This window comes from Stomoxys calcitrans, chromosome 1, assembly GCF_963082655.1.
Source record: "Stomoxys calcitrans chromosome 1, idStoCalc2.1, whole genome shotgun sequence".
Classification (NCBI taxonomy): Eukaryota; Metazoa; Arthropoda; class Insecta; order Diptera; family Muscidae; genus Stomoxys; species Stomoxys calcitrans.
The window spans coordinates 172,489,343-172,504,804 of record NC_081552.1 but is presented as its reverse complement, the minus strand read 5'-3'; the positions used below and the strand labels follow the sequence as shown (position 1 = coordinate 172,504,804).

Sequence of the window (15,462 nt, the reverse complement as noted above, 5' to 3'; positions counted from 1 at the left end):
ATTATTTGGAAGAGCAAATGCGGCAACAATGAAATGACCGCCGTGCTAGTAAAGGCATGAGAAGCTCATTTTACATACTTACAACATACCATACGCAACTACAAAATTAACACTTTATTTAATTTTACTATCTTCTATGCATTGTAGCGTTTCGCTATTTTGGAAAAATTTAATATATATTTTAAAATTTTCTAGTTTGATGTTAAAAGCAAAAATTAACTTGTTCAAAAATATTTCAATTTTAAAAAATTGTATTTTTTTATATAAAATATAAGAAAAGTTAAATAGATCTCAAAAAAAAAGTGAAAAAGTTGGACAATGCCAACAACACGCGGTGTTCCCAAGCGGTCCCCCATCTAAGTACTAACCGCGCCCGACGCTGCTTAATTTCGGTGATCGGACGAGAACCGATGTACTCAGCGTGGTATGGTCGTTGGCAAAGACATTTGGTCTATTTGAGTAGATATTCAATAATTGTGAACAATTATTTGGAAGAGCAAATGCGGCCCCAATGAAATGACCGCCGTGCTAGTAAAGGCATGAGAAGCTCATTTTACATACTTACAACATACCATACGCAACTACAAAATTAACACTTTATTTAATTTGACTATCTTCTATGCATTGTAGCGTTTCGCTATTTTGGAAAAATTTAATATATATTTTAAAATTTTCTATTTTGATGTTAAAAGCAAAAATTAACTTGTTCAAAAATATTTCAATTTTAAAAAATTGTATTTTTTTATATAAAATATAAGAAAAGTTAAATAGATCTAAAAAAAAAAAGTGAAAAAATTGGACAATGCCAACAACACGCGGTGTTCCCAAGCGGTCCCCCATCTAAGTACTAACCGCGCCCGACGCTGCTTAATTTCGGTGATCGGACGAGAACCGATGTACTCAGCGTGGTATGGTCGTTGGCAAAGACATTTGGTCTATTTGAGTAGATATTCAATAATTGTGAACAATTATTTGGAAGAGCAAATGCGGCCCCAATGAAATGACCGCCGTGCTAGTAAAGGCATGAGAAGCTCATTTTACATACTTACAACATACCATACGCAACTACAAAATTAACACTTTATTTAATTTTACTATCTTCTATGCATTGTAGCGTTTCGCTATTTTGGAAAAATTTAATATATATTTTAAAATTTTCTATTTTGATGTTAAAAGCAAAAATTAACTTGTTCAAAAATATTTCAATTTTAAAAAATTGTATTTTTTTATATAAAATATAAGAAAAGTTAAATAGATCTCAAAAAAAAGTGAAAAAATTGGACAATGCCAACAACACGCGGTGTTCCCAAGCGGTCCCCCATCTAAGTACTAACCGCGCCCGACGCTGCTTAATTTCGGTGATCGGACGAGAACCGATGTACTCAGCGTGGTATGGTCGTTGGCAAAGACATTTGGTCTATTTGAGTACATATTCAATAATTGTGAACAATTATTTGGAAGAGCAAATGCGGCCACAATGAAATGACCGCCGTGCTAGTAAAGGCATGAGAAGCTCATTTTACATACTTACAACATACCATACGCAACTACAAAATTAACACTATTTAATTTTACTATCTTCTATGCATTGTAGCGTTTCGCTATTTTGGAAAAATTTAATATATATTTTAAAATTTTCTATTTTGATGTTAAAAGCAAAAATTAACTTGTTCAAAAATATTTCAATTTTAAAAAATTGTATTTTTTTATATAAAATATATGAAAAGTTAAATAGATCTCAAAAAAAAAGTGAAAAAATTGGACAATGCCAACAACACGCGGTGTTCCCAAGCGGTCCCCCATCTAAGTACTAACCGCGCCCGACGCTGCTTAATTTCGGTGATCGGACGAGAACCGATGTACTCAGCGTGGTATGGTCGTTGGCAAAGACATTTGGTCTATTTGAGTACATATTCAATAATTGTGAACAATTATTTGGAAGAGCAAATGCGGCCCCAATGAAATGACCGCCGTGCTAGTAAAGGCATGAGAAGCTCATTTTACATACTTACAACATACCATACGCAACTACAAAATTAACACTTTATTTAATTTTACTATCTTCTATGCATTGTAGCGTTTCGCTATTTTGGAAAAATTTAATATATATTTTAAAATTTTCTATTTTGATGTTAAAAGCAAAAATTAACTTGTTCAAAAATATTTCAATTTTAAAAAATTGTATTTTTTTATATAAAATATAAGAAAAGTTAAATAGATCTCAAAAAAAAAGTGAAAAAATTGGACAATGCCAACAACACGCGGTGTTCCCAAGCGGTCCTCCATCTAAGTACTAACCGCGCCCGACGCTGCTTAATTTCGGTGATCGGACGAGAACCGATGTACTCAGCGTGGTATGGTCGTTGGCAAAGACATTTGGTCTATTTGAGTAGATATTCAATAATTGTGAACAATTATTTGGAAGAGCAAATGCGGCCCCAATGAAATGACCGCCGTGCTAGTAAAGGCATGAGAAGCTCATTTTACATACTTACAACATACCATACGCAACTACAAAATTAACACTTTATTTAATTTTACTATCTTCTATGCATTGTAGCGTTTCGCTATTTTGGAAAAATTTAATATATATTTTAAAATTTTCTATTTTGATGTTAAAAGCAAAAATTAACTTGTTCAAAAATATTTCAATTTTAAAAAATTGTATTTTTTTATATAAAATATAAGAAAAGTTAAATAGATCTCAAAAAAAAAGTGAAAAAATTGGACAATGCCAACAACACGCGGTGTTCCCAAGCGGTCTTCCATCTAAGTACTAACCGCGCCCGACGCTGCTTAATTTCGGTGATCGGACGAGAACCGATGTACTCAGCGTGGTATGGTCGTTGGCAAAGACATTTGGTCTATTTGAGTACATATTCAATAATTGTGAACAATTATTTGGAAGAGCAAATGCGGCCACAATGAAATGACCGCCGTGCTAGTAAAGGCATGAGAAGCTCATTTTACATACTTACAACATACCATACGCAACTACAAAATTAACACTTTATTTAATTTTACTATCTTCTATGCATTGTAGCGTTTCGCTATTTTGGAAAAATTTAATATATATTTTAAAATTTTCTATTTTGATGTTAAAAGCAAAAATTAACTTGTTCAAAAATATTTCAATTTTAAAAAATTGTATTTTTTTATATAAAATATAAGAAAAGTTAAATAGATCTAAAAAAAAAAAGTGAAAAAATTGGACAATGCCAACAACACGCGGTGTTCCCAAGCGGTCCCCCATCTAAGTACTAACCGCGCCCGACGCTGCTTAATTTCGGTGATCGGACGAGAACCGATGTACTCAGCGTGGTATGGTCGTTGGCAAAGACATTTGGTCTATTTGAGTAGATATTCAATAATTGTGAACAATTATTTGGAAGAGCAAATGCGGCCCCAATGAAATGACCGCCGTGCTAGTAAAGGCATGAGAAGCTCATTTTACATACTTACAACATACCATACGCAACTACAAAATTAACACTTTATTTAATTTTACTATCTTCTATGCATTGTAGCGTTTCGCTATTTTGGAAAAATTTAATATATATTTTAAAATTTTCTATTTTGATGTTAAAAGCAAAAATTAACTTGTTCAAAAATATTTCAATTTTAAAAAATTTTATTTTTTTATATAAAATATAAGAAAAGTTAAATAGATCTCAAAAAAAAAGTGAAAAAATTGGACAATGCCAACAACACGCGGTGTTCCCAAGCGGTCCACCATCTAAGTACTAACCGCGCCCGACGCTGCTTAATTTCGGTGATCGGACGAGAACCGATGTACTCAGCGTGGTATGGTCGTTGGCAAAGACATTTGGTCTATTTGAGTAGATATTCAATAATTGTGAACAATTATTTGGAAGAGCAAATGCGGCCCCAATGAAATGACCGCCGTGCTAGTAAAGGCATGAGAAGCTCATTTTACATACTTACAACATACCATACGCAACTACAAAATTAACACTTTATTTAATTTTACTATCTTCTATGCATTGTAGCGTTTCGCTATTTTGGAAAAATTTAATATATATTTTAAAATTTTCTATTTTGATGTTAAAAGCAAAAATTAACTTGTTCAAAAATATTTCAATTTTAAAAAATTGTATTTTTTTATATAAAATATAAGAAAAGTTAAATAGATCTAAAAAAAAAAGTGAAAAAATTGGACAATGCCAACAACACGCGGTGTTCCCAAGCGGTCCCCCATCTAAGTACTAACCGCGCCCGACGCTGCTTAATTTCGGTGATCGGACGAGAACCGATGTACTCAGCGTGGTATGGTCGTTGGCAAAGACATTTGGTCTATTTGAGTACATATTCAATAATTGTGAACAATTATTTGGAAGAGCAAATGCGGCCACAATGAAATGACCGCCGTGCTAGTAAAGGCATGAGAAGCTCATTTTACATACTTACAACATACCATACGCAACTACAAAATTAACACTTTATTTAATTTTACTATCTTCTATGCATTGTAGCGTTTCGCTATTTTGGAAAAATTTAATATATATTTTAAAATTTTCTATTTTGATGTTAAAAGCAAAAATTAACTTGTTCAAAAATATTTCAATTTTAAAAAATTGTATTTTTTTATATAAAATATAAGAAAAGTTAAATAGATCTCAAAAAAAAAGTGGAAAAAATTGGACAATGCCAACAACACGCGGTGTTCCCAAGCGGTCCCCCATCTAAGTACTAACCGCGCCCGACGCTGCTTAATTTCGGTGATCGGACGAGAACCGATGTACTCAGCGTGGTATGGTCGTTGGCAAAGACATTTGGTCTATTTGAGTACATATTCAATAATTGTGAACAATTATTTGGAAGAGCAAATGCGGCCACAATGAAATGACCGCCGTGCTAGTAAAGGCATGAGAAGCTCATTTTACATACTTACAACATACCATACGCAACTACAAAATTAACACTTTATTTAATTTTACTATCTTCTATGCATTGTAGCGTTTCGCTATTTTGGAAAAATTTAATATATATTTTAAAATTTTCTATTTTGATGTTAAAAGCAAAAATTAACTTGTTCAAAAATATTTCAATTTTAAAAAATTGTATTTTTTTATATAAAATATAAGAAAAGTTAAATAGATCTCAAAAAAAAAGTGAAAAAATTGGACAATGCCAACAACACGCGGTGTTCCCAAGCGGTCCCCCATCTAAGTACTAACCGCGCCCGACGCTGCTTAATTTCGGTGATCGGACGAGAACCGATGTACTCAGCGTGGTATGGTCGTTGGCAAAGACATTTGGTCTATTTGAGTAGATATTCAATAATTGTGAACAATTATTTGGAAGAGCAAATGCGGCCCCAATGAAATGACCGCCGTGCTAGTAAAGGCATGAGAAGCTCATTTTACATACTTACAACATACCATACGCAACTACAAAATTAACACTTTATTTAATTTGACTATCTTCTATGCATTGTAGCGTTTCGCTATTTTGGAAAAATTTAATATATATTTTAAAATTTTCTATTTTGATGTTAAAAGCAAAAATTAACTTGTTCAAAAATATTTCAATTTTAAAAAATTGTATTTTTTTATATAAAATATAAGAAAAGTTAAATAGATCTAAAAAAAAAAGTGAAAAAATTGGACAATGCCAACAACACGCGGTGTTCCCAAGCGGTCCCCCATCTAAGTACTAACCGCGCCCGACGCTGCTTAATTTCGGTGATCGGACGAGAACCGATGTACTCAGCGTGGTATGGTCGTTGGCAAAGACATTTGGTCTATTTGAGTACATATTCAATAATTGTGAACAATTATTTGGAAGAGCAAATGCGGCCACAATGAAATGACCGCCGTGCTAGTAAAGGCATGAGAAGCTCATTTTACATACTTACAACATACCATACGCAACTACAAAATTAACACTTTATTTAATTTTACTATCTTCTATGCATTGTAGCGTTTCGCTATTTTGGAAAAATTTAATATATATTTTAAAATTTTCTATTTTGATGTTCAAAGCAAAAATTAACTTGTTCAAAAATATTTCAATTTTAAAAAATTGTATTTTTTTATATAAAATATAAGAAAAGTTAAATAGATCTAAAAAAAAAAGTGAAAAAATTGGACAATGCCAACAACACGCGGTGTTCCCAAGCGGTCCCCCATCTAAGTACTAACCGCGCCCGACGCTGCTTAATTTCGGTGATCGGACGAGAACCGATGTACTCAGCGTGGTATGGTCGTTGGCAAAGACATTTGGTCTATTTGAGTAGATATTCAATAATTGTGAACAATTATTTGGAAGAGCAAATGCGGCCACAATGAAATGACCGCCGTGCTAGTAAAGGCATGAGAAGCTCATTTTACATACTTACAACATACCATACGCAACTACAAAATTAACACTTTATTTAATTTTACTATCTTCTATGCATTGTAGCGTTTCGCTATTTTGGAAAAATTTAATATATATTTTAAAATTTTCTATTTTGATGTTAAAAGCAAAAATTAACTTGTTCAAAAATATTTCAATTTTAAAAAATTTTATTTTTTTATATAAAATATATGAAAAGTTAAATAGATCTCAAAAAAAAAGTGAAAAAATTGGACAATGCCAACAACACGCGGTGTTCCCAAGCGGTCCCCCATCTAAGTACTAACCGCGCCCGACGCTGCTTAATTTCGGTGATCGGACGAGAACCGATGTACTCAGCGTGGTATGGTCGTTGGCAAAGACATTTGGTCTATTTGAGTAGATATTCAATAATTGTGAACAATTATTTGGAAGAGCAAATGCGGCCCCAATGAAATGACCGCCGTGCTAGTAAAGGCATGAGAAGCTCATTTTACATACTTACAACATACCATACGCAACTACAAAATTAACACTTTATTTAATTTTACTATCTTCTATGCATTGTAGCGTTTCGCTATTTTGGAAAAATTTAATATATATTTTAAAATTTTCTATTTTGATGTTAAAAGCAAAAATTAACTTGTTCAAAAATATTTCAATTTTAAAAAATTGTATTTTTTTATATAAAATATAAGAAAAGTTAAATAGATCTCAAAAAAAAAGTGAAAAAATTGGACAATGCCAACAACACGCGGTGTTCCCAAGCGGTCCCCCATCTAAGTACTAACCGCGCCCGACGCTGCTTAATTTCGGTGATCGGACGAGAACCGATGTACTCAGCGTGGTATGGTCGTTGGCAAAGACATTTGGTCTATTTGAGTAGATATTCAATAATTGTGAACAATTATTTGGAAGAGCAAATGCGGCCCCAATGAAATGACCGCCGTGCTAGTAAAGGCATGAGAAGCTCATTTTACATACTTACAACATACCATACGCAACTACAAAATTAACACTTTATTTAATTTTACTATCTTCTATGCATTGTAGCGTTTCGCTATTTTGGAAAAATTTAATATATATTTTAAAATTTTCTATTTTGATGTTAAAAGCAAAAATTAACTTGTTCAAAAATATTTCAATTTTAAAAAATTGTATTTTTTTATATAAAATATATGAAAAGTTAAATAGATCTCAAAAAAAAAGTGAAAAAATTGGACAATGCCAACAACACGCGGTGTTCCCAAGCGGTCCCCCATCTAAGTACTAACCGCGCCCGACGCTGCTTAATTTCGGTGATCGGACGAGAACCGATGTACTCAGCGTGGTATGGTCGTTGGCAAAGACATTTGGTCTATTTGAGTAGATATTCAATAATTGTGAACAATTATTTGGAAGAGCAAATGCGGCCCCAATGAAATGACCGCCGTGCTAGTAAAGGCATGAGAAGCTCATTTTACATACTTACAACATACCATACGCAACTACAAAATTAACACTTTATTTAATTTTACTATCTTCTATGCATTGTAGCGTTTCGCTATTTTGGAAAAATTTAATATATATTTTAAAATTTTCTATTTTGATGTTAAAAGCAAAAATTAACTTGTTCAAAAATATTTCAATTTTAAAAAATTGTATTTTTTTATATAAAATATAAGAAAAGTTAAATAGATCTCAAAAAAAAGTGAAAAAATTGGACAATGCCAACAACACGCGGTGTTCCCAAGCGGTCCCCCATCTAAGTACTAACCGCGCCCGACGCTGCTTAATTTCGGTGATCGGACGAGAACCGATGTACTCAGCGTGGTATGGTCGTTGGCAAAGACATTTGGTCTATTTGAGTAGATATTCAATAATTGTGAACAATTATTTGGAAGAGCAAATGCGGCCCCAATGAAATGACCGCCGTGCTAGTAAAGGCATGAGAAGCTCATTTTACATACTTACAACATACCATACGCAACTACAAAATTAACACTTTATTTAATTTTACTATCTTCTATGCATTGTAGCGTTTCGCTATTTTGGAAAAATTTAATATATATTTTAAAATTTTCTATTTTGATGTTAAAAGCAAAAATTAACTTGTTCAAAAATATTTCAATTTTAAAAAATTGTATTTTTTTATATAAAATATAAGAAAAGTTAAATAGATCTAAAAAAAAAAGTGAAAAAATTGGACAATGCCAACAACACGCGGTGTTCCCAAGCGGTCCCCCATCTAAGTACTAACCGCGCCCGACGCTGCTTAATTTCGGTGATCGGACGAGAACCGATGTACTCAGCGTGGTATGGTCGTTGGCAAAGACATTTGGTCTATTTGAGTACATATTCAATAATTGTGAACAATTATTTGGAAGAGCAAATGCGGCCACAATGAAATGACCGCCGTGCTAGTAAAGGCATGAGAAGCTCATTTTACATACTTACAACATACCATACGCAACTACAAAATTAACACTTTATTTAATTTGACTATCTTCTATGCATTGTAGCGTTTCGCTATTTTGGAAAAATTTAATATATATTTTAAAATTTTCTATTTTGATGTTAAAAGCAAAAATTAACTTGTTCAAAAATATTTCAATTTTAAAAAATTGTATTTTTTTATATAAAATATAAGAAAAGTTAAATAGATCTAAAAAAAAAAGTGAAAAAATTGGACAATGCCAACAACACGCGGTGTTCCCAAGCGGTCCCCCATCTAAGTACTAACCGCGCCCGACGCTGCTTAATTTCGGTGATCGGACGAGAACCGATGTACTCAGCGTGGTATGGTCGTTGGCAAAGACATTTGGTCTATTTGAGTACATATTCAATAATTGTGAACAATTATTTGGAAGAGCAAATGCGGCCACAATGAAATGACCGCCGTGCTAGTAAAGGCATGAGAAGCTCATTTTACATACTTACAACATACCATACGCAACTACAAAATTAACACTTTATTTAATTTTACTATCTTCTATGCATTGTAGCGTTTCGCTATTTTGGAAAAATTTAATATATATTTTAAAATTTTCTATTTTGATGTTAAAAGCAAAAATTAACTTGTTCAAAAATATTTCAATTTTAAAAAATTGTATTTTTTTATATAAAATATATGAAAAGTTAAATAGATCTCAAAAAAAAAGTGAAAAAATTGGACAATGCCAACAACACGCGGTGTTCCCAAGCGGTCCCCCATCTAAGTACTAACCGCGCCCGACGCTGCTTAATTTCGGTGATCGGACGAGAACCGATGTACTCAGCGTGGTATGGTCGTTGGCAAAGACATTTGGTCTATTTGAGTACATATTCAATAATTGTGAACAATTATTTGGAAGAGCAAATGCGGCCCCAATGAAATGACCGCCGTGCTAGTAAAGGCATGAGAAGCTCATTTTACATACTTACAACATACCATACGCAACTACAAAATTAACACTTTATTTAATTTTACTATCTTCTATGCATTGTAGCGTTTCGCTATTTTGGAAAAATTTAATATATATTTTAAAATTTTCTATTTTGATGTTAAAAGCAAAAATTAACTTGTTCAAAAATATTTCAATTTTAAAAAATTGTATTTTTTTTATATAAAATATAAGAAAAGTTAAATAGATCTCAAAAAAAAAGTGAAAAAATTGGACAATGCCAACAACACGCGGTGTTCCCAAGCGGTCCCCCATCTAAGTACTAACCGCGCCCGACGCTGCTTAATTTCGGTGATCGGACGAGAACCGATGTACTCAGCGTGGTATGGTCGTTGGCAAAGACATTTGGTCTATTTGAGTAGATATTCAATAATTGTGAACAATTATTTGGAAGAGCAAATGCGGCCCCAATGAAATGACCGCCGTGCTAGTAAAGGCATGAGAAGCTCATTTTACATACTTACAACATACCATACGCAACTACAAAATTAACACTTTATTTAATTTGACTATCTTCTATGCATTGTAGCGTTTCGCTATTTTGGAAAAATTTAATATATATTTTAAAATTTTCTATTTTGATGTTAAAAGCAAAAATTAACTTGTTCAAAAATATTTCAATTTTAAAAAATTGTATTTTTTTATATAAAATATAAGAAAAGTTAAATAGATCTAAAAAAAAAAAGTGAAAAAATTGGACAATGCCAACAACACGCGGTGTTCCCAAGCGGTCCCCCATCTAAGTACTAACCGCGCCCGACGCTGCTTAATTTCGGTGATCGGACGAGAACCGATGTACTCAGCGTGGTATGGTCGTTGGCAAAGACATTTGGTCTATTTGAGTAGATATTCAATAATTGTGAACAATTATTTGGAAGAGCAAATGCGGCCCCAATGAAATGACCGCCGTGCTAGTAAAGGCATGAGAAGCTCATTTTACATACTTACAACATACCATACGCAACTACAAAATTAACACTTTATTTAATTTTACTATCTTCTATGCATTGTAGCGTTTCGCTATTTTGGAAAAATTTAATATATATTTTAAAATTTTCTATTTTGATGTTAAAAGCAAAAATTAACTTGTTCAAAAATATTTCAATTTTAAAAAATTGTATTTTTTTATATAAAATATAAGAAAAGTTAAATAGATCTCAAAAAAAAAGTGAAAAAATTGGACAATGCCAACAACACGCGGTGTTCCCAAGCGGTCCCCCATCTAAGTACTAACCGCGCCCGACGCTGCTTAATTTCGGTGATCGGACGAGAACCGATGTACTCAGCGTGGTATGGTCGTTGGCAAAGACATTTGGTCTATTTGAGTAGATATTCAATAATTGTGAACAATTATTTGGAAGAGCAAATGCGGCCCCAATGAAATGACCGCCGTGCTAGTAAAGGCATGAGAAGCTCATTTTACATACTTACAACATACCATACGCAACTACAAAATTAACACTTTATTTAATTTTACTATCTTCTATGCATTGTAGCGTTTCGCTATTTTGGAAAAATTTAATATATATTTTAAAATTTTCTATTTTGATGTTAAAAGCAAAAATTAACTTGTTCAAAAATATTTCAATTTTAAAAAATTGTATTTTTTTATATAAAATATAAGAAAAGTTAAATAGATCTCAAAAAAAAGTGAAAAAATTGGACAATGCCAACAACACGCGGTGTTCCCAAGCGGTCCCCCATCTAAGTACTAACCGCGCCCGACGCTGCTTAATTTCGGTGATCGGACGAGAACCGATGTACTCAGCGTGGTATGGTCGTTGGCAAAGACATTTGGTCTATTTGAGTAGATATTCAATAATTGTGAACAATTATTTGGAAGAGCAAATGCGGCCACAACGAAATGACCGCCGTGCTAGTAAAGGCATGAGAAGCTCATTTTACATACTTACAACATACCATACGCAACTACAAAATTAACACTTTATTTAATTTTACTATCTTCTATGCATTGTAGCGTTTCGCTATTTTGGAAAAATTTAATATATATTTTAAAATTTTCTATTTTGATGTTAAAAGCAAAAATTAACTTGTTCAAAAATATTTCAATTTTAAAAAATTGTATTTTTTTATATAAAATATAAGAAAAGTTAAATAGATCTCAAAAAAAAGTGAAAAAATTGGACAATGCCAACAACACGCGGTGTTCCCAAGCGGTCCCCCATCTAAGTACTAACCGCGCCCGACGCTGCTTAATTTCGGTGATCGGACGAGAACCGATGTACTCAGCGTGGTATGGTCGTTGGCAAAGACATTTGGTCTATTTGAGTACATATTCAATAATTGTGAACAATTATTTGGAAGAGCAAATGCGGCCACAATGAAATGACCGCCGTGCTAGTAAAGGCATGAGAAGCTCATTTTACATACTTACAACATACCATACGCAACTACAAAATTAACACTTTATTTAATTTTACTATCTTCTATGCATTGTAGCGTTTCGCTATTTTGGAAAAATTTAATATATATTTTAAAATTTTCTATTTTGATGTTAAAAGCAAAAATTAACTTGTTCAAAAATATTTCAATTTTAAAAAATTGTATTTTTTTATATAAAATATAAGAAAAGTTAAATAGATCTCAAAAAAAAGTGAAAAAATTGGACAATGCCAACAACACGCGGTGTTCCCAAGCGGTCCCCCATCTAAGTACTAACCGCGCCCGACGCTGCTTAATTTCGGTGATCGGACGAGAACCGATGTACTCAGCGTGGTATGGTCGTTGGCAAAGACATTTGGTCTATTTGAGTAGATATTCAATAATTGTGAACAATTATTTGGAAGAGCAAATGCGTCCACAACGAAATGACCGCCGTGCTAGTAAAGGCATGAGAAGCTCATTTTACATACTTACAACATACCATACGCAACTACAAAATTAACACTTTATTTAATTTTACTATCTTCTATGCATTGTAGCGTTTCGCTATTTTGGAAAAATTTAATATATATTTTAAAATTTTCTATTTTGATGTTAAAAGCAAAAATTAACTTGTTCAAATATATTTCAATTTTAAAAAATTGTATTTTTTTATATAAAATATAAGAAAAGTTAAATAGATCTCAAAAAAAAAGTGAAAAAATTGGACAATGCCAACAACACGCGGTGTTCCCAAGCGGTCCCCCATCTAAGTACTAACCGCGCCCGACGCTGCTTAATTTCGGTGATCGGACGAGAACCGATGTACTCAGCGTGGTATGGTCGTTGGCAAAGACATTTGGTCTATTTGAGTACATATTCAATAATTGTGAACAATTATTTGGAAGAGCAAATGCGGCCACAATGAAATGACCGCCGTGCTAGTAAAGGCATGAGAAGCTCATTTTACATACTTACAACATACCATACGCAACTACAAAATTAACACTTTATTTAATTTTACTATCTTCTATGCATTGTAGCGTTTCGCTATTTTGGAAAAATTTAATATATATTTTAAAATTTTCTATTTTGATGTTAAAAGCAAAAATTAACTTGTTCAAAAATATTTCAATTTTAAAAAATTGTATTTTTTTATATAAAATATAAGAAAAGTTAAATAGATCTCAAAAAAAAAAGTGAAAAAATTGGACAATGCCAACAACACGCGGTGTTCCCAAGCGGTCCGCCATCTAAGTACTAACCGCGCCCGACGCTGCTTAATTTCGGTGATCGGCGAGAACCGATGTACTCAGCGTGGTATGGTCGTTGGCAACGACATTTGGTCTATTTGAGAACATATTCAATAATTGTGAACAATTATTTGGAAGAGCAAATGCGGCCACAATGAAATGACCGCCGTGCTAGTAAAGGCATGAGAAGCTCATTTTACATACTTACAACATACCATACGCAACTACAAAATTAACACTTTATTTAATTTTACTATCTTCTATGCATTGTAGCGTTTCGCTATTTTGGAAAAATTTAATATATATTTTAAAATTTTCTATTTTGATGTTAAAAGCAAAAATTAACTTGTTCAAAAATATTTCAATTTTAAAAAATTGTATTTTTTTATATCAAATATAAGAAAAGTTAAATAGATCTCAAAAAAAAAAGTGAAAAAATTGGACAATGCCAACAACACGCGGTGTTCCCAAGCGGTCCCCCATCTAAGTACTAACCGCGCCCGACGCTGCTTAATTTCGGTGATCGGACGAGAACCGATGTACTCAGCGTGGTATGGTCGTTGGCAAAGACATTTGGTCTATTTGAGTAGATATTCAATAATTGTGAACAATTATTTGGAAGAGCAAATGCGGCCCCAATGAAATGACCGCCGTGCTAGTAAAGGCATGAGAAGCTCATTTTACATACTTACAACATACCATACGCAACTACAAAATTAACACTTTATTTAATTTGACTATCTTCTATGCATTGTAGCGTTTCGCTATTTTGGAAAAATTTAATATATATTTTAAAATTTTCTATTTTGATGTTAAAAGCAAAAATTAACTTGTTCAAAAATATTTCAATTTTAAAAAATTTTATTTTTTTATATAAAATATAAGAAAAGTTAAATAGATCTCAAAAAAAAAAGTGAAAAAATTGGACAATGCCAACAACACGCGGTGTTCCCAAGCGGTCCCCCATCTAAGTACTAACCGCGCCCGACGCTGCTTAATTTCGGTGATCGGACGAGAACCGATGTACTCAGCGTGGTATGGTCGTTGGCAAAGACATTTGGTCTATTTGAGTAGATATTCAATAATTGTGAACAATTATTTGGAAGAGCAAATGCGGCCACAACGAAATGACCGCCGTGCTAGTAAAGGCATGAGAAGCTCATTTTACATACTTACAACATACCATACGCAACTACAAAATTAACACTTTATTTAATTTTACTATCTTCTATGCATTGTAGCGTTTCGCTATTTTGGAAAAATTTAATATATATTTTAAAATTTTCTATTTTGATGTTAAAAGCAAAAATTAACTTGTTCAAAAATATTTCAATTTTAAAAAATTGTATTTTTTATATAAAATATAAGAAAAGTTAAATAGATCTCAAAAAAAAAGTGAAAAAATTGGACAATGCCAACAACACGCGGTGTTCCCAAGCGGTCCCCCATCTAAGTACTAACCGCGCCCGACGCTGCTTAATTTCGGTGATCGGACGAGAACCGATGTACTCAGCGTGGTATGGTCGTTGGCAAAGACATTTGGTCTATTTGAGTAAATATTCAATAATTGTGAACAATTATTTGGAAGAGCAAATGCGGCCACAACGAAATGACCGCCGTGCTAGTAAAGGCATGAGAAGCTCATTTTACATACTTACAACATACCATACGCAACTACAAAATTAACACTTTATTTAATTTTACTATCTTCTATGCATTGTAGCGTTTCGCTATTTTGGAAAAATTTAATATATATTTTAAAATTTTCTATTTTGATGTTAAAAGCAAAAATTAACTTGTTCAAAAATATTTCAATTTTAAAAAATTGTATTTTTTATATAAAATATAAGAAAAGTTAAATAGATCTCAAAAAAAAAAGTGAAAAAATTGGACAATGCCAACAACACGCGGTGTTCCCAAGCGGTCCCCCATCTAAGTACTAACCGCGCCCGACGCTGCTTTATTTCGGTGATCGGACGAGAACCGATGTACTCAGCGTGGTATGGTCGTTGGCAAAGACATTTGGTCTATTTGAGTACATATTCAATAATTGTGAACAATTATTT

General features: G+C 32.8%; 31 non-coding genes and 1 pseudogene across 31 annotated transcripts; all 32 read right to left on the bottom strand.

Annotated features, from left to right (window-relative positions):
* Positions 1-319: 319 nt before the first annotated feature.
* Positions 320-438, bottom strand: LOC131994386 (5S ribosomal RNA). Its single transcript, XR_009396687.1, has one exon. It is a non-coding gene; the product is annotated as a 5S ribosomal RNA (ribosomal RNA).
* A 365-nt stretch (positions 439-803) lies between these two features.
* On the bottom strand, positions 804-922 carry LOC131994385 (5S ribosomal RNA). Its single transcript, XR_009396686.1, has one exon. It is a non-coding gene; the product is annotated as a 5S ribosomal RNA (ribosomal RNA).
* Positions 923-1,285: 363 nt separating this feature from the next.
* Positions 1,286-1,404, bottom strand: LOC131994384 (5S ribosomal RNA). The gene has a single exon (XR_009396685.1). It is a non-coding gene; the product is annotated as a 5S ribosomal RNA (ribosomal RNA).
* A 362-nt stretch (positions 1,405-1,766) lies between these two features.
* Positions 1,767-1,885, bottom strand: LOC131994383 (5S ribosomal RNA). Its single transcript, XR_009396684.1, has one exon. It is a non-coding gene; the product is annotated as a 5S ribosomal RNA (ribosomal RNA).
* Positions 1,886-2,249: 364 nt separating this feature from the next.
* LOC131994448 (5S ribosomal RNA) lies at positions 2,250-2,368 on the bottom strand. Its single transcript, XR_009396749.1, has one exon. It is a non-coding gene; the product is annotated as a 5S ribosomal RNA (ribosomal RNA).
* A 364-nt stretch (positions 2,369-2,732) lies between these two features.
* Positions 2,733-2,851, bottom strand: LOC131994436 (5S ribosomal RNA). The gene has a single exon (XR_009396737.1). It is a non-coding gene; the product is annotated as a 5S ribosomal RNA (ribosomal RNA).
* Positions 2,852-3,216: 365 nt separating this feature from the next.
* On the bottom strand, positions 3,217-3,335 carry LOC131994382 (5S ribosomal RNA). Its single transcript, XR_009396683.1, has one exon. It is a non-coding gene; the product is annotated as a 5S ribosomal RNA (ribosomal RNA).
* A 364-nt stretch (positions 3,336-3,699) lies between these two features.
* On the bottom strand, positions 3,700-3,818 carry LOC131994467 (5S ribosomal RNA). Its single transcript, XR_009396768.1, has one exon. It is a non-coding gene; the product is annotated as a 5S ribosomal RNA (ribosomal RNA).
* Positions 3,819-4,182: 364 nt separating this feature from the next.
* LOC131994381 (5S ribosomal RNA) lies at positions 4,183-4,301 on the bottom strand. The gene has a single exon (XR_009396682.1). It is a non-coding gene; the product is annotated as a 5S ribosomal RNA (ribosomal RNA).
* A 365-nt stretch (positions 4,302-4,666) lies between these two features.
* Positions 4,667-4,785, bottom strand: LOC131994380 (5S ribosomal RNA). The gene has a single exon (XR_009396681.1). It is a non-coding gene; the product is annotated as a 5S ribosomal RNA (ribosomal RNA).
* Positions 4,786-5,149: 364 nt separating this feature from the next.
* On the bottom strand, positions 5,150-5,268 carry LOC131994379 (5S ribosomal RNA). Its single transcript, XR_009396680.1, has one exon. It is a non-coding gene; the product is annotated as a 5S ribosomal RNA (ribosomal RNA).
* A 364-nt stretch (positions 5,269-5,632) lies between these two features.
* Positions 5,633-5,751, bottom strand: LOC131994377 (5S ribosomal RNA). Its single transcript, XR_009396678.1, has one exon. It is a non-coding gene; the product is annotated as a 5S ribosomal RNA (ribosomal RNA).
* Positions 5,752-6,115: 364 nt separating this feature from the next.
* LOC131994376 (5S ribosomal RNA) lies at positions 6,116-6,234 on the bottom strand. The gene has a single exon (XR_009396677.1). It is a non-coding gene; the product is annotated as a 5S ribosomal RNA (ribosomal RNA).
* Positions 6,235-6,598: 364 nt separating this feature from the next.
* On the bottom strand, positions 6,599-6,717 carry LOC131994375 (5S ribosomal RNA). The gene has a single exon (XR_009396676.1). It is a non-coding gene; the product is annotated as a 5S ribosomal RNA (ribosomal RNA).
* A 364-nt stretch (positions 6,718-7,081) lies between these two features.
* LOC131994374 (5S ribosomal RNA) lies at positions 7,082-7,200 on the bottom strand. The gene has a single exon (XR_009396675.1). It is a non-coding gene; the product is annotated as a 5S ribosomal RNA (ribosomal RNA).
* Positions 7,201-7,564: 364 nt separating this feature from the next.
* Positions 7,565-7,683, bottom strand: LOC131994373 (5S ribosomal RNA). Its single transcript, XR_009396674.1, has one exon. It is a non-coding gene; the product is annotated as a 5S ribosomal RNA (ribosomal RNA).
* Positions 7,684-8,046: 363 nt separating this feature from the next.
* Positions 8,047-8,165, bottom strand: LOC131994566 (5S ribosomal RNA). Its single transcript, XR_009396856.1, has one exon. It is a non-coding gene; the product is annotated as a 5S ribosomal RNA (ribosomal RNA).
* Positions 8,166-8,529: 364 nt separating this feature from the next.
* Positions 8,530-8,648, bottom strand: LOC131994565 (5S ribosomal RNA). The gene has a single exon (XR_009396855.1). It is a non-coding gene; the product is annotated as a 5S ribosomal RNA (ribosomal RNA).
* A 364-nt stretch (positions 8,649-9,012) lies between these two features.
* Positions 9,013-9,131, bottom strand: LOC131994564 (5S ribosomal RNA). Its single transcript, XR_009396853.1, has one exon. It is a non-coding gene; the product is annotated as a 5S ribosomal RNA (ribosomal RNA).
* A 364-nt stretch (positions 9,132-9,495) lies between these two features.
* Positions 9,496-9,614, bottom strand: LOC131994563 (5S ribosomal RNA). Its single transcript, XR_009396852.1, has one exon. It is a non-coding gene; the product is annotated as a 5S ribosomal RNA (ribosomal RNA).
* Positions 9,615-9,979: 365 nt separating this feature from the next.
* On the bottom strand, positions 9,980-10,098 carry LOC131994562 (5S ribosomal RNA). The gene has a single exon (XR_009396851.1). It is a non-coding gene; the product is annotated as a 5S ribosomal RNA (ribosomal RNA).
* A 365-nt stretch (positions 10,099-10,463) lies between these two features.
* LOC131994560 (5S ribosomal RNA) lies at positions 10,464-10,582 on the bottom strand. The gene has a single exon (XR_009396849.1). It is a non-coding gene; the product is annotated as a 5S ribosomal RNA (ribosomal RNA).
* A 364-nt stretch (positions 10,583-10,946) lies between these two features.
* On the bottom strand, positions 10,947-11,065 carry LOC131994558 (5S ribosomal RNA). Its single transcript, XR_009396848.1, has one exon. It is a non-coding gene; the product is annotated as a 5S ribosomal RNA (ribosomal RNA).
* A 363-nt stretch (positions 11,066-11,428) lies between these two features.
* Positions 11,429-11,547, bottom strand: LOC131994557 (5S ribosomal RNA). The gene has a single exon (XR_009396847.1). It is a non-coding gene; the product is annotated as a 5S ribosomal RNA (ribosomal RNA).
* Positions 11,548-11,910: 363 nt separating this feature from the next.
* LOC131994556 (5S ribosomal RNA) lies at positions 11,911-12,029 on the bottom strand. The gene has a single exon (XR_009396846.1). It is a non-coding gene; the product is annotated as a 5S ribosomal RNA (ribosomal RNA).
* A 363-nt stretch (positions 12,030-12,392) lies between these two features.
* LOC131994555 (5S ribosomal RNA) lies at positions 12,393-12,511 on the bottom strand. The gene has a single exon (XR_009396845.1). It is a non-coding gene; the product is annotated as a 5S ribosomal RNA (ribosomal RNA).
* Positions 12,512-12,875: 364 nt separating this feature from the next.
* LOC131994554 (5S ribosomal RNA) lies at positions 12,876-12,994 on the bottom strand. Its single transcript, XR_009396844.1, has one exon. It is a non-coding gene; the product is annotated as a 5S ribosomal RNA (ribosomal RNA).
* Positions 12,995-13,359: 365 nt separating this feature from the next.
* LOC131994489 (5S ribosomal RNA) lies at positions 13,360-13,477 on the bottom strand (annotated as a pseudogene).
* Positions 13,478-13,842: 365 nt separating this feature from the next.
* On the bottom strand, positions 13,843-13,961 carry LOC131994553 (5S ribosomal RNA). The gene has a single exon (XR_009396843.1). It is a non-coding gene; the product is annotated as a 5S ribosomal RNA (ribosomal RNA).
* A 365-nt stretch (positions 13,962-14,326) lies between these two features.
* Positions 14,327-14,445, bottom strand: LOC131994552 (5S ribosomal RNA). The gene has a single exon (XR_009396842.1). It is a non-coding gene; the product is annotated as a 5S ribosomal RNA (ribosomal RNA).
* Positions 14,446-14,808: 363 nt separating this feature from the next.
* On the bottom strand, positions 14,809-14,927 carry LOC131994551 (5S ribosomal RNA). Its single transcript, XR_009396841.1, has one exon. It is a non-coding gene; the product is annotated as a 5S ribosomal RNA (ribosomal RNA).
* Positions 14,928-15,291: 364 nt separating this feature from the next.
* On the bottom strand, positions 15,292-15,410 carry LOC131994430 (5S ribosomal RNA). The gene has a single exon (XR_009396731.1). It is a non-coding gene; the product is annotated as a 5S ribosomal RNA (ribosomal RNA).
* Between the last annotated feature and the right edge of the window lie 52 nt (positions 15,411-15,462).